Source organism: Malaclemys terrapin, chromosome 15 (genome assembly GCF_027887155.1).
Source record: "Malaclemys terrapin pileata isolate rMalTer1 chromosome 15, rMalTer1.hap1, whole genome shotgun sequence".
In the NCBI taxonomy this organism is placed as follows: Eukaryota; Metazoa; Chordata; order Testudines; family Emydidae; genus Malaclemys; species Malaclemys terrapin.
Window position 1 is genome coordinate 33302251 of NC_071519.1, and position 13261 is coordinate 33315511.

Consider the following 13261-nt stretch of genomic DNA (forward strand, 5'->3'; position numbering starts at 1 on the left):
ACCAGCATGGCCCCTGATTAAGTTTCCATTAGGGTTTTTAGGACACTATTGCTTTTACATAGGATCCCACAGAGCACTGCGCTGTTGCCACTCCCAGCATGTACTAGCATATTCAGCACTAAATTCTGGAAGACAGAGGATGGGGTACTAAAAATGACAATATGATACTTTTATTAGTTGCTGGAATGTGACTTCTGATATGAAAATAAGTGATATACTCATCAGCTAATCTGTACCTCAAAATGACCTGCCTGCATATGGCAAATGTTTGGTCAACAAGTCTTTTCTTCCTCTGTTTTATTCTTTACAGTTTATAGTATAGTCCTGGAAGAATAAAACTCTTTAAAAAAAAAAATCTGGGGAAAGATAGGTCTTTAAACTGAAACATAAGTATTGCCCTTTATTAAGTTAGCTAATAACCCCTCCTTTCCAAAAGAGTCAGCTCTTTTTTCAGGTTTATCCATGTGAAATTAATTAAATAAGAGTCAGGATCAAAGCAGTCGCATGACATTCAATAAGAAAAACTCTTCAGGACGCTATTTTCACTCGTGAGAACTGACGAAAGGTCTGTGGTGAAGAGGATGGCACCAATATCACAGAGACAAGGTGGGTGAGGTAATATCTTTTATTGGACCAACTTCTATTAGTGAGAGAGACAAACTTTCAAGCTTACACAGAGCTCTTCCTCAGTTAACAGTCATTCTGACTAAACCCAACGCTATGACAATGGCTACAGAGTTCAGAATCCACCATCCAATTGAGAAAGAGCATTTTCTGCAGCTTCTTTTGTTACCTGTGGCTGTACCAACAATTCATATGCTAGACCAGGGGTTCTCAAACTGGGGACCGTGACCCCTCAGGGGGTTGCAAGGGGGTTACTTGGGGGTCGCAAGCTATCTGCTCTGTGGGGTGACAGCCCCAAGACCCCATTAAATTGAATGACTGCCCCCCCCCATTTTTAATGTATAAGGGGGGGGTCACATTCAGAGGCTTGCTGTGTCAAAGGGGTCATCAATACAAACATTTGTATCATCAAGGCCTGGGAATGTTATATCAACAGGTGCTAGCCCTAGCCAAGTTGTTTAGAGCAACAACTTCTTCTAAAGTAGACACAGGCAGGAATGAGGAGCCAAAAATATATATGACAATCACACAAAACAGGACATTTCACTGATTGGTGTCAGTGATATAGAGGATCAGGGTCTCACAAAACCTAATACTGAGAAATGGTTTCACTGTTTGGTGTTTATGGTTTAGTTTTAAATCAACAGTTTTTGTTTTGGATCTAAACTTCCCCCTGAAAAGTTTGTAATTCAAACAGTGCAGCAAAAGAACCAGAAAGTGAAAGTGACCAATACATTTTCACTGTCCAAGATGAACAGCGCAATTAAGAAATGCAGATTGTGAACAAAGCATAGCTGGTGAATGATAGAATTTTAGAACCTTTCAGTTCAAGAATTTTGATTCTCCATCTACCTGCACAATCTGATTTTAACCCTTTAGCAAGCCTTTAAAACATAGCCAGAGACATTGTCCATCACTATGTTCTAAGCCACACTGCACAGAGAAACCTCAACACAAGTAACCAGTTGCACATGCTAATGTAGTGCAGGGCTCCTGACATATCCATGTGCAGCCGCAGTTGCATAATAATAGTGCAGCAACACCACTGACCAGGGATATTGAAACCCAGCAACTAGCAGGGTATGGCAGAGTCCTGAAGGCCCTGACCCACACTGAGACCCAGCGGGGAGGGTCACTCAATGCAGCCTTCTCACTGTGTGGGGGCAAGGGCTGGCAGTGAGGCACTAGGACGAGTGGCTGATGTTCCAGCAGCTGGAGATGAACTTGGAGCCTGCAGAACTGAGAATTCCAGCCCAGGCACGAGCCCCCCCGGGCACAGGGGATGCCCAGCAGACCACGGGGCACGTCACAGCACCCACCCTCCCTGTGGGATTGGGGGGGGACCAGCCCCCGGGGTACCCCATGTATAAGGCTGTGCATACTGCTCCCCATGGCATGCTGGGGGCTGGGGTGACACCAGCCCTCTGCTGCGGGGTGACGGCAGGGGGAGCCCTGCTCTGACATCAGCAAGACCCCAACAAGACTGGGTCCCCTCCACCCCCGCGGTTACCCAGGTGACCAGCCCCATGCACGGCGCCCCCCAGCCCGACCTCATTCACATCACCCAGGTCACCGGCCCCCCAGCGCCGGGCCCAGCCCCCCTTTACCAGGTCACCAGTCCAGCCCCCACCGCCCCACTACTCACGTCACCGGGCCAGGCCCCCCGCCCCTACCCAGCCCCGCTCCCGATAGCCCAGCCCCCCGGTCCAGCTCACCGGCCGCCCCCCCTCACCTTGGCCCGGGTCACCAGGTGGGTCGCCAGCTTCACCACGGCGAAGTTGCCCTTGCCGATGGTTCGCTCGATCTCGTAGTATCCGATGCGGGCGGGGCCCGGGGGCCGGGGTGGCGGCGGGGCCGGGGGCAGCCGGGACCCGGGGGCTGGAGGGGGGGCCCCCGCTCCGCCGCTCGCTGCAGCCACCGCCGCCATCTTGTTGCGAGGAGCAGAAACTCCCCCCCTCCCCTCCCGGGGCTGCGGCACCGCGTGAGCTCATCGGCACGGGGGCGGGGCCACCGCTGCCATGGCAACCACCGGGGGCGGGGCCCACTGACGCCAACAAAACGGCCACCGCTTCAACGCGTCACGCCGAGCCGAACACGGCATTGGCTGGGCCGGGGTGGGGCCCACCACGGAGACGCGACCGGGCGCGGGAGGGGGCAATCCCTGGGGAAGCCCCCCGTCTCCGCGGCTAAGCGGGCCCTGGCGCAACGGGGCGCAGTCTCCGCTCCCCCCTCAGGGGCCCTGGGGAACGGAGACTCCCTCAGTCCCGCTCCCCTTACTCCTCCCCTCCCTTCCCCCCGCACGGGGACATCCCCCTCAGCCCCCCCCCGCACGGGGACATCCCCCTCAGCCCCCCCCCCGCACGGGGACATCGCCCTCAGCCCCCCCAATGGGGACATCCCCGCCCTTCCCCCCGCACGGGGACATCCCCCTCAGCCCCTCCCCCATTGGGACTCTGCTTCTCTGCCCCCCCCCGCACGGGGACATCCCCTCCCTTACCCCCGCACTGGGATCCCCTCAGCCCCCCCGCACGGGGACATTCCCCTCAGCCCTCCTCCCCCCGCATTGGGACTCTCCTTCTCTGCCCCCCCCGCACGGGGACATTCCCCTGAGCCCTCCCCCCCCCCCCGCACGGGGACATTCCCCTCAGCCCCCCCAATGGGGACATCCCCTCCCTTACCCCCGCACTGGGATCCCCTCAGCCCCCCCCCCCGCATTGGGACTCTCCTTCTCTGCCCCCCCCCGCACGGGGACATCGCCCTCAGCCCCCCCAATGGGGACATCCCCTCCCTTCCCCCCCGCACGGGGACATTCCCCTCAGCCCCCCCCCGCGCGGGGACATTCCCCTCAGCCCCCCCAATGGGGACATCCCTGCCCTTATCCCCCCCAATGGGGACATTCCTCTCAGCCCCCCCCCCCCCCCCCGTATTGGGACTCTCCACCTCAGCCCCCCCGCCGCACGGGGACATCCCCGCCCTTCCCCCCCACACGGGGACATTCCCCTCACCACCACCCCACCACCCTCACTGGGGACTCTCCAGCTCAGCCCCCCCCACCCACAAATGGGGCCATACCTCTACCCCCTGCACTGGGACCATCTCAGCCCCAATGAACTAGGACACTCCCTTTCTGAACTCGGACACACCGTGACCCCTGCACCACCACCCCCAGGATTGGAATCTCCCATCTCTGTGACAAATGCTGCCACTCGGGAATCCTGGTAGGTGTGAAAGGGGATGACTGGAGGAGGATGACCCTACTGTCCAACAGCAGGACAAGGAATTAAGGGACACCTCAATCTGCAGAGCCCAGGGTGTGTAAAGGGACAGGCATTGCAGATGCAACAGGATCAGAGAAGGAGACAGCAGCTTTAGGTAACTGGGACCAGAACTGGGGAATTGCTGTAGTCCTACAGACTGTTTCTCTTTTTACCAGCACTGCATATTATTAAGGAATTCTATTCTAGTCAGATTGTACCCATCATTGTGGTATCGAAATGCCTTACTAGACATATATGTACAGTCAGGAGTGTGCATGTGCACAAGTTTCATGGTACCATTTGGTATGCAACAAGTTACTCCATAGCCAATATGAATCATTGGGTGTGACACTCAAAGTGACGGACTTCAAAATTTTATTAAACACCTCTCGGCCACAGGTAACTAACTACTAGAGACGGGACTCAACGGTGAGGTCCAGGAGCAGCACCCTTGTAAGAAATTCACGCTCTCCCCATCCCAATTGCTGGAAATAGGGAGGATGTTGAGATTCCTACAATTCATGGACCCTGCTTGGGGCTCCATTTTTCAGTCTTTATCTAGCCTCTGTATGAGAAATTAGAAAATACCAATCATCCTCCACCTGTTTGAAAGGAAGTTCTCTACTACTCTACCACTTCGCCTCTATGTTTTTGAGTCTTTTCCCATAAATAGCTGTATCTTCTGCCTCTGGCATTGTCCATAGCTGATCCAACCAACAGCAGGATGAAGCTGATATCATACTGGACAGTTTCTGTGAACAGTACCTACGAAATTGACCAGCCTAGTTAGTTTCTCTGTAATTGCTATACAATCATAAGGGCTAGCTGGAAACTTACATTTCTGCTGAAGTTGTTGTCTTAGACTCTCATGTTCACCAGTTCCCACTGGTTAGCTCCCCTCTCACAAGAGAAGCCAGCATGTACTGGCATATCTCTGGAAACATCTGCTAAATGCAGCTATAGTGCCAGCAAACGGATTCAATTCCTAGGATTTAGTGTCTTTGTTTAAAATGTAAACTTTGGTACCAAGTTAAAAATGTTCCAAAACTAGAGGATTTTCCCCATCAGATTATAATATGAGGACAAACCAGAACCCTGGATCCAAACACACCTGAAATTTGAGAAGTTCTCAAAAAAAATCCCTAAAAATATTTTTTTTAAAGAGGATTCAAGGCACCAAATGTGACCCAAGAGCCTCAATCAAAGTAATACTTTAACATAATTTCTGGGTGTAGGCAAAACATTCAGAGCTAAAATTGAGAACAGGACTTATACCAAGAATACTTATAATACATTTGTGGTGTGCACCCCAACACCAAAGATGTTTTACTTTTAGTTGTTTACCAGAACACAGGCACCAGAAAATGCAAGCTACCAGGAAGTCTAATTTTCCAGAGAGAGGCAAGTACACAGTGTGTTTGATACACCCTCTCCTCTTGATTAAATATGCTCTGTCAGTAAAAGTTACTGCCAGTACCACCAAATGTGCTTCCTAGCCAGCCGCTGTAGTCAGACTATTCACATACATCAGCCTATTGTTCTATGTAGCTACAGTTGTGGTTTTATTTTTGCCCTCTTAAGTTTTAAAGAAAAAATTCCCTATCTTCTAAAAAGCTTCCTGAACAAGAACTTTTGACTGTAGTGACCCCAGCTGGTAAAGCACAGCCAATTGCAACTACAGAATGCTCTGGCCAACAGGCTGTTCATTATAACATGAATATCATTTACAAGATCACATGCAATCTAGCATCCAAAGCTAATCCCTCCCCTTCACTAGTCCCCCCACCCACATGCCGGTACTGACCACATAGGTCCAGAAAATTCTTATCTAAGCTGCAATACTAGGATTTAAGCCAGACTTTCACTCTGTTCCAGAAGATTGAGACCATCAAGAAGGAAGGAAGTGGGTTTTGGTGGGATAGTTGCTCCTGCCTATCATGAAAATGCCAATCACTGAAATTGTCTCCTGTCCATGTCGGTACCGATACACATTGGTGCTGTTTGGCAGAAGCCATCACTTAGTGATCAGTGCACTACTTCAGCATTAATACTTCAGGCTTCTCACAGCAACTCTATTAAGATATACTAGATTATTCAGACTCTGTAGTAGCCACTAGCTTCAGATTTTTGCCCCCAAGCTTCATCCCACCACCAAGAATTCTACAAAACAAGTTTTTTAATGGACTAGGTAACTTTTTAGAGCTCTGACAATGGGAACCCTTCTACAGAATCCCCACCATCTGCAATTATAACAACTGACTTTCATGGTGGGATTCTGAGTGCTGAGGGGGCAATGCTGTTTGTTTTCAGGAGTGCCAAACACCTGCAGATTCTATGGAAATCAGTGGAAAGCACAGCTGCTCAACACTGCTGAAAACCAGGTCCATTGTGTTTATATTTATGGACTATTTGCAATGTTTTGTGTTCCACTGTTCTACTTAATTGTACAGGTCTCTTCACTATGCCAAAGTCACTGCCTAGGTTGTGGGAGTTTTAGTGCTTATGAAGCAGTGACTACAAGAAGTACAACTCTGCCCGTTACTCTGGACTCACAGCACTCCTGGTTATTTCTGTCCTCAGCTCCTCATGCAACTCTCACTGCATCTTATTCCCAAACTGCTCCATCTCCTTCTGTTGCACTTATCGTCCTCTTCTGGTCAGAAACTAAACTGCTCCAATTAATATCATGGCTTTATGATGTGGAAAAGCCTCACTCCACATTACTCTGTCACTAATTCTTGCAGAACAGTGTTTTGTATTGCAGGATGTTCTAATAGGTTTGATACAATATAGTGTGGGTATTTGTCTAGTATCTTTCACTAAAGGCTATGCAGCCTATTCCATTCAGTATATAGACTGAGACAAGGAAGCTACTTACACTGTACTCTAGAAGCAGTTGTGCTAGAGGAAGGAAGGCCAGTTTCTTGAGGGGCTGGAGGAAGACAATAACAGATGAGACAGGGCACTGAGGCTCCAGAAGTAAGGTTGTATTAACAAGACTAGGTTTAATTGTTCAATGAATTTAGATAATACAGAGGGGAATCTGTACAGTGTGTCAAACTGAGCATGGACATAAATTCATTAGGCATTCATGTTGCATCAAGGCTGAATTCTAACACATTCTTATTGGTCTAAAAGTACAAAAAATAAGGAAAGTTGGGGATATTGAGGGTATAAAAGAAGACTCGAAGGGCAGCAACAGGACAGTGAGAATCTAGGACAGAGGAAGCTACCTGGAAGATTACAAGAAACAGGGATTCAGTTAGACAGTTCAGCTCCTACTTATCTATGCCCAAGGTAAAAATACAAAGAAAAGGGCTAAAGGGAGGTTTCCAACAGAGGCTATTTATAGCCCAGTCTTAAACAACAAAGACACATAAACTCTCCAAAAAACCCATTTAAAGATCTTTGGAGACTAGACAAGGAAGTATCAACTTCTCATTCTTCAAGGTTAAAGTAGCTATCACCGAACTAACCTTGGCCTACCCCAAGGGCAACAAAAATTATCAGTTATCAGAGGGGTACCCGTGTTAGTCTGGATCTGTAAAAAGCAGCAGAGAGTCCTGTGGTCTGACCCAGTATGGCCATTCTTATGTTCTGTCCTCCACACCTCCTGTTTTTTTGGAGGCTCATATTATAACACTGCCAATTTGCTCTGCTGGGGGCTTTTATAAAGAAATTAATTCCCATCATGCCTAGCAGCACGGTTGAGGCCACCTTAGATGTTCCCTTTGATGGACAGGCACTCCAGCCAATCCATTGGATAGCAGAACTTACATCATTTTCTGTTAGTCCAATCTCTCTCTTCCTCTTTCTCTCTTCATTCATCCATCATTAATTCACTGCATAACAAGCTCCCCTGGAACAAATTACCTGTCAGGCTTGGCCATTGGCCATAGCACTGTAGTCACTGCTGTGAAAAGGAAAAGGAAGCTGGGGCCCCAAACCAGAATCTCTCTTCCTTTACCCTCAGTCGTGAAGCCTGTACGCTGCTATGTTCGAGTCTCAGCATTCCTGGCAAGTGAGGCCAAGGTTTTACTTTTCCGGATTTTGAATGGACCAGAATGGCCCTCAGAGTCCAATAAGGCAGTGTGTGGCTGCCCTCTCCCTTTCAGCACTGACCAAGGGGAAAAGCTGAGCATTGCAGTTTATTATTGATGGCGAATTCAACCTGATGGGCCATTTCTGTTCTGCTCGCAAGGAGGAAATATTCGCGCTCCCTGCATTTTGCTTTTACTTTAAAACATTTCATTGCAAATCACTTTTTGCCCGCAGTGCTCAGAGCCTTAGTACCTTGTAAATGAAACCTATAGGTTAGGGATACAAGGAAGAGTTGATCTGTTACAGTGAAACATTAGTCTGCCTTATTCGCTATTAAAATGGGGTAACTATGTCTATTTCTTTTATACACATGCATATCTATATCTGCTTATCTAGCAGGAGACTGATATCTTTGACTATAGGGAGCACAGCTCTGCCAGTGCACTACACTCAGCACTGCAACATCCCCTGTTATTCCCGTCCTGAGTTCACCCATCCAAACTTTGCCAAGGCGCCTCAGTCTTAATCTGCAGCACCTCCATCCTTTCCAGCTCTGTGAGCCTCCCCTAACCCCAAACCAACCATTGTGCAATGGGTGTGCATGCACAGGTACACAGGAGCTAGGGAGGGAGCAAGTTAAAACCACTTCATAGTAATCAGTTACCTATAAGGACTTCATTGATTTAGACACAGTCAGTGCCAAGCAAACATGTACACTGCAATTTACACTTCAAGGGCAATGAGTAATAATTACAGCCATTGTTATCTCTTCTTGTTTCCTTTTCTTAAATTTCATTTAAGTCTACAATGGTTCTCTTCCCTAGCATTCAGCTGGGCTTGTACTTATTCATCTGTAAAGATGCTTTGTTCCTTTTGCAATGCAGGCAAAATAATGCATTTTTGAGCTTTTAGAAAGGTCTACAGTTCTCCTGAGATGCTTGAAAGCTTGGGGATGGTGCAGGTGTCAGAACTGAGGTGCATTAGCAGTGCTGTTTGGGGAAGCATGCACACCACTTACTGCAGCCCCGAGCACTGCAAAGCAGCACACACCCAAATGTTCATGTGTGGACACTGAACAGCACTCAGGCCAAAATGTAGCAGCCCAGTGTTGCAGTTTGCCTCTCTTTAGTCTTGTCATTGCTGCCGGTTAATTGGGTCAGACAGAGGCAGGAGAATGAAATCCAGCATAAAACAGAAACAGCCCTCCAAAAGGGTGGATGGTGGAAACTAAAATGGACACCAGGTGACCAAAGAGTAAGCAGCCTGAGGCATACTATTTATCTGCCAGAGAAAGAGGGGTAGCTCAGGACCTCAGCCCTCCGTTGTTGTATAGGCTGGGGTTCAAAGAGCTTTGTGTGCTTCCACTCTAGATGTTAACGGAATCCAGCTTTTAACTCTAGCAACTGACATCAAATCCACAGGAGATGAGAATGTGGGGCCTGATTCTCAACTACCTGGCACCTTGCATAGCCGTTTACATAGAGGCAAGATTTGGTGGCATTTTACATCCTTTTCACAGCTTGAAATGACAAGGTAATGAAGAAACAGGCCTTGAATTTTTTCAGTTTTCTACCCCAGGCTCCTCCCTGCCCCTCTCCCTGCTCACACTTCCCCCCACCCCCCCACCCAACACACCCATACACTCAGTAAAAGACTTTGGGGGGGGGAAATTGTCAATAAGTGATTCACCCGGACAGTAGAATGACCATGGAAACTGCTCTTATTGTACCTAGAATTCAAGGACTAGCTGCATCCCTGGGGACTCTGCCACTCCATTCACTTCAGGGTAAATATCCCTGAGATGAATTTGACCCTGGTATTTAGGTGGGGAGAGGAGCATCTATGGATCCCTGGCCCTATATAAATTTTGTTGAGGAGGGAGGAATTGTCAGAAAGGTGGCAGGCCTGCAAAGAAAGAGGAGTGGGATTTGAAGGGAGTAAATTCAGGCACAAGATGTAGATAATGCACAATGATGCCGTTTTCAGATGAAATCTACAATAAAACCCAAGCCTTTTACTCAGAGATTATTGTCCTCACCCTCTCCTAGGTCAATAAACATAGAGCTGAGGGCTCTGACCTCATCATTAATTTTTTTCACCAATAAATCTTCATTTATCTGCATCTGTCGTTCATTAAGGACGTTCCACAGAACTTTGTTGTCAAGGTTGCCCAGGGAAACTGCTGAATTAACCTCAAGTGGTCTAGCTGTTGCCAATGGCAACACTCTAGCTGCATCTCCCCATCAAACAAGAGACAGGTGTGCTAGTTATGTATTTAAAAAAATAAATAAAAAGCAGCCAATTGCTTGTGGCCCTGACTTTATGTAATAAATATTAATCTTCAACCAGCCTGCAGTGTGTGTACATGGGAAAAGCCTGTCAGATATGGTGAGAATTCATTGCTGTTGTAAATATCAAGGGAACCTCTAGCACAGAGACCGTCACCAAGGAACATTTATGCAGTGCTTTCTTTAGATTTCCTCCTGGTGGCTGCATCCTTCATATCCGTCCCAGGTCCAGACAGCATAACCAAAGAATACATGAATTCTCCTTCCCCATCCTATCAAAATTGGCCAGTGTGGGAGACACCCAGATTAATGACAAGCAATGAAAAGTGCCTCGTCAGTGTCTCCTAAATACATGGGAAATTATACAATTTACTCTGATTTTCTGGAAAAAGCAAGAAATAATACATTAATTAAATAAACAGGTGATTTCTAGGAACTTCCACTGTAGAATATGCACCCCGCTCTGCTGTCACTTTTGTATCGGCAGATTGGGCACAGGGTGCAAAGTCTGACTTTGGGCACAGACCTATTTTCTGGTCTCAGGTTCCCAAGTCACTTAGGTGTGTTTAAAAAAGGAACCCAAGGTGACTTGAATCACTAAAGGAAGCCTAAGATCACCCTCATGGCTTTCCAATATTTGTCAAATATTTCCAAATGAGGGATATTACATATGTAACAGAGGAGACCAGGGTTTCAAATGGTATGGAGTTCATTTATTTTAAACATGTATAAAGTTTTCTCTAACCTCACTTTTAAGATTCTAGGTTTCTATTATTAAGTATCACTTACATGGCACTGCTTGAGTTTTCTCTGTATGATTGTCACCAAGTGATGGTTTGCAGATGTGGAAAATCACACTTAGCTTTGATTCCTTTAATCCTGCCCAGATTCAGCTTCAACTTTTAGATTTAGGTATCTCAGGAAATTCTCATTCTTGAGTGGTCCTCTATGCAAATTATATTTGGAGGGGTCTTCTGAGCTACCTCTGATGCCTAAATGCCATTTCATCCATCCAGCACAGTCAGAAATCTGGAAATTCAGCATACAGTACATGCCATTCTCGTGGCATTGTCCTGAGCATTGCATATATCTGAGACAGTAATCTCAGACCCGTTTCTAGTGGGCAGGTGTCCACATCACAAATCCACCAGGAATATAGAACGATGTGCAGTCACTACCAGACACAGCTGGACTGAAAACAGTGGCATCAGGTGAAAGTCTCTGGATCCTCTTGATCACCAGAACCACTCTGTCTCTTGCTGACATTTTGCTAGTATGTAATTTACATTTCTCATTACTGAAATTTAATCCATTGCTCCTTGATCAGCTGTCTCAGCCCCTGTAAAAGCCTTCACATTGTTTATTCTCTCTATTATTGGTAGACTCTTCTTCTGCCTCCCCTTACATTCCTTTTCCCTTACACTGGTATCATGTTTAGTTCCCTCGTAGATTCTCTCTTCTAACCTGCAGCTGATGGGCCAAATGTAATCCGTAGCATTATAAAACACGTCCTCTCTGTAACCACAGGGAAGGACACAGATGATGAACTGGAGGACTTTATTTTTGGTGAACTCAATAACAATTAATTGTCCTTTTCATACTGGGTAGAATTTTTTAAAGCACCAAAGTGATTTAGGACTAATCTGACTGGGGCTCCTAGGTATTTTAGGTGCTTTTGAAAATGCTACTCAATATACATAATATTTGAATGGCTGTCCTGAAGCTGTACTGGGGTTCATTCTCTGCAAGAGAAGGGTAGAAGCAGTTACACCGCTCTCAGCACCTTCCTCTTGCTGATTTAAAAATGGCATCGATCGTCTCCCAAACCACTTGGCCAGAATCTTCCAATCACAACTACGACACAAGGATGGTATTTAGAAAGTGGGAATCCTCTTTAAAAGCTAACCCATGAGTTGTCGGAGTAACAAAATAAATCTCTTTAAATGGTTACAATATTCATGCAATGTGTGATTCAGCCACTGAGAAATCAGGACTTGAATCAGGACAACCTTTGTGCCACAAGTAAGCTGAGAGTCAGACTGTGCTCCTCCTTTAGGGCTGTCCGAGTGGATATTTTAGGAGAATGGTGATAGGATAGTGAGGTTTCCATCTCTCTGTACCTCATTCAAAACCAGATTAGGTAAACAGTCGTTTCCATTTGATGACTATATGGCAGCCTGCATGGAGTGAATTTGGTAGGTCTCAGTTCAGTTCCCAGTGGATAGCTGTCCGCATCACACAGCCAGAAATAGGTATTAACTGGCTCCTTTGTTATCACTGAGTCCAAGAACCGAATGACATTCTCTCTCTCCTGTGCCTAGTCTTCAGTCTCCAAAAAAACTATATTCAATTTTTTCAAATATCTTTGCCTAAAGTTAAGCATTTAAATAAGTAACTTGATTTTTCAGAGATGCTGAACACTTACAGTTCCTATGGTCTTCAATGGAAAATCATTGGGTCAGTTATCTGATACCTAGATATGGATTTAGTGGTCTGATTTTCAAAAGTGCTGGGCACCCAACAGCTCCCATTGAAGTCAATAAGAGCTGTTGGGAGACTTAGCACTTTGAACAAATGGCCATTAGGTACCTGATTTTAGGCACCCAAGTTTGGAAAGTTTGGCCTATTGTTATAAACTGATGTGTGAGCACCCCCTATTGGCCAAGCAGCAGTTGAACTAGTATATCCTTTTTTATAGAACAGTGTCGATATAACCAAAGCTGTATGTGTCCAGAAAATTATGTAGATAAAATGAGCTTCTTAATTTCAGCATTGTTAGAAATACAGGGGGAAAGACCTGTGTCTGCCAAACTGACAAAACTGGCAACTAAGGAAATGTCATTATAATTCTAAGAGGGTGTTACAAATAATGGAGATAAAAATGTACAACTTATTTTTAAAAATATGTAATAGTTTTTTATAGTTCCAGTTTTAATAAACCTTTTTCTTACATTTGTAATGTGTATATAGTTCTTTTGACAAATATTTTCTCCAAAGCAAATGACTCTGTGTTTAAAAAAAGTAAATCACTGCCAGTAGCCCAAGGCTCAT

At 46.4% G+C, this 13261-nt stretch overlaps 1 protein-coding gene across 7 annotated transcripts in view; it reads right to left on the reverse strand.

Annotated features, from left to right (window-relative positions):
* SIK3 (SIK family kinase 3) overlaps window positions 1-2509 on the reverse strand; it is a 148401-nt gene extending 145892 nt beyond the window's left edge. For 3 of the 7 annotated variants that reach the window (XM_054004833.1, XM_054004832.1, XM_054004831.1), the window contains exon 1: window positions 2357-2439. The gene's annotated coding sequence lies outside the window, so the exon portion shown is untranslated. Of the gene's footprint in view, window positions 1-2356 lie in introns of all 7 variants that reach the window. The other 4 variants (XM_054004830.1, XM_054004829.1, XM_054004835.1 and 1 more) reach the window with 2 other exon arrangements.
* Between the last annotated feature and the right edge of the window lie 10752 nt (window positions 2510-13261).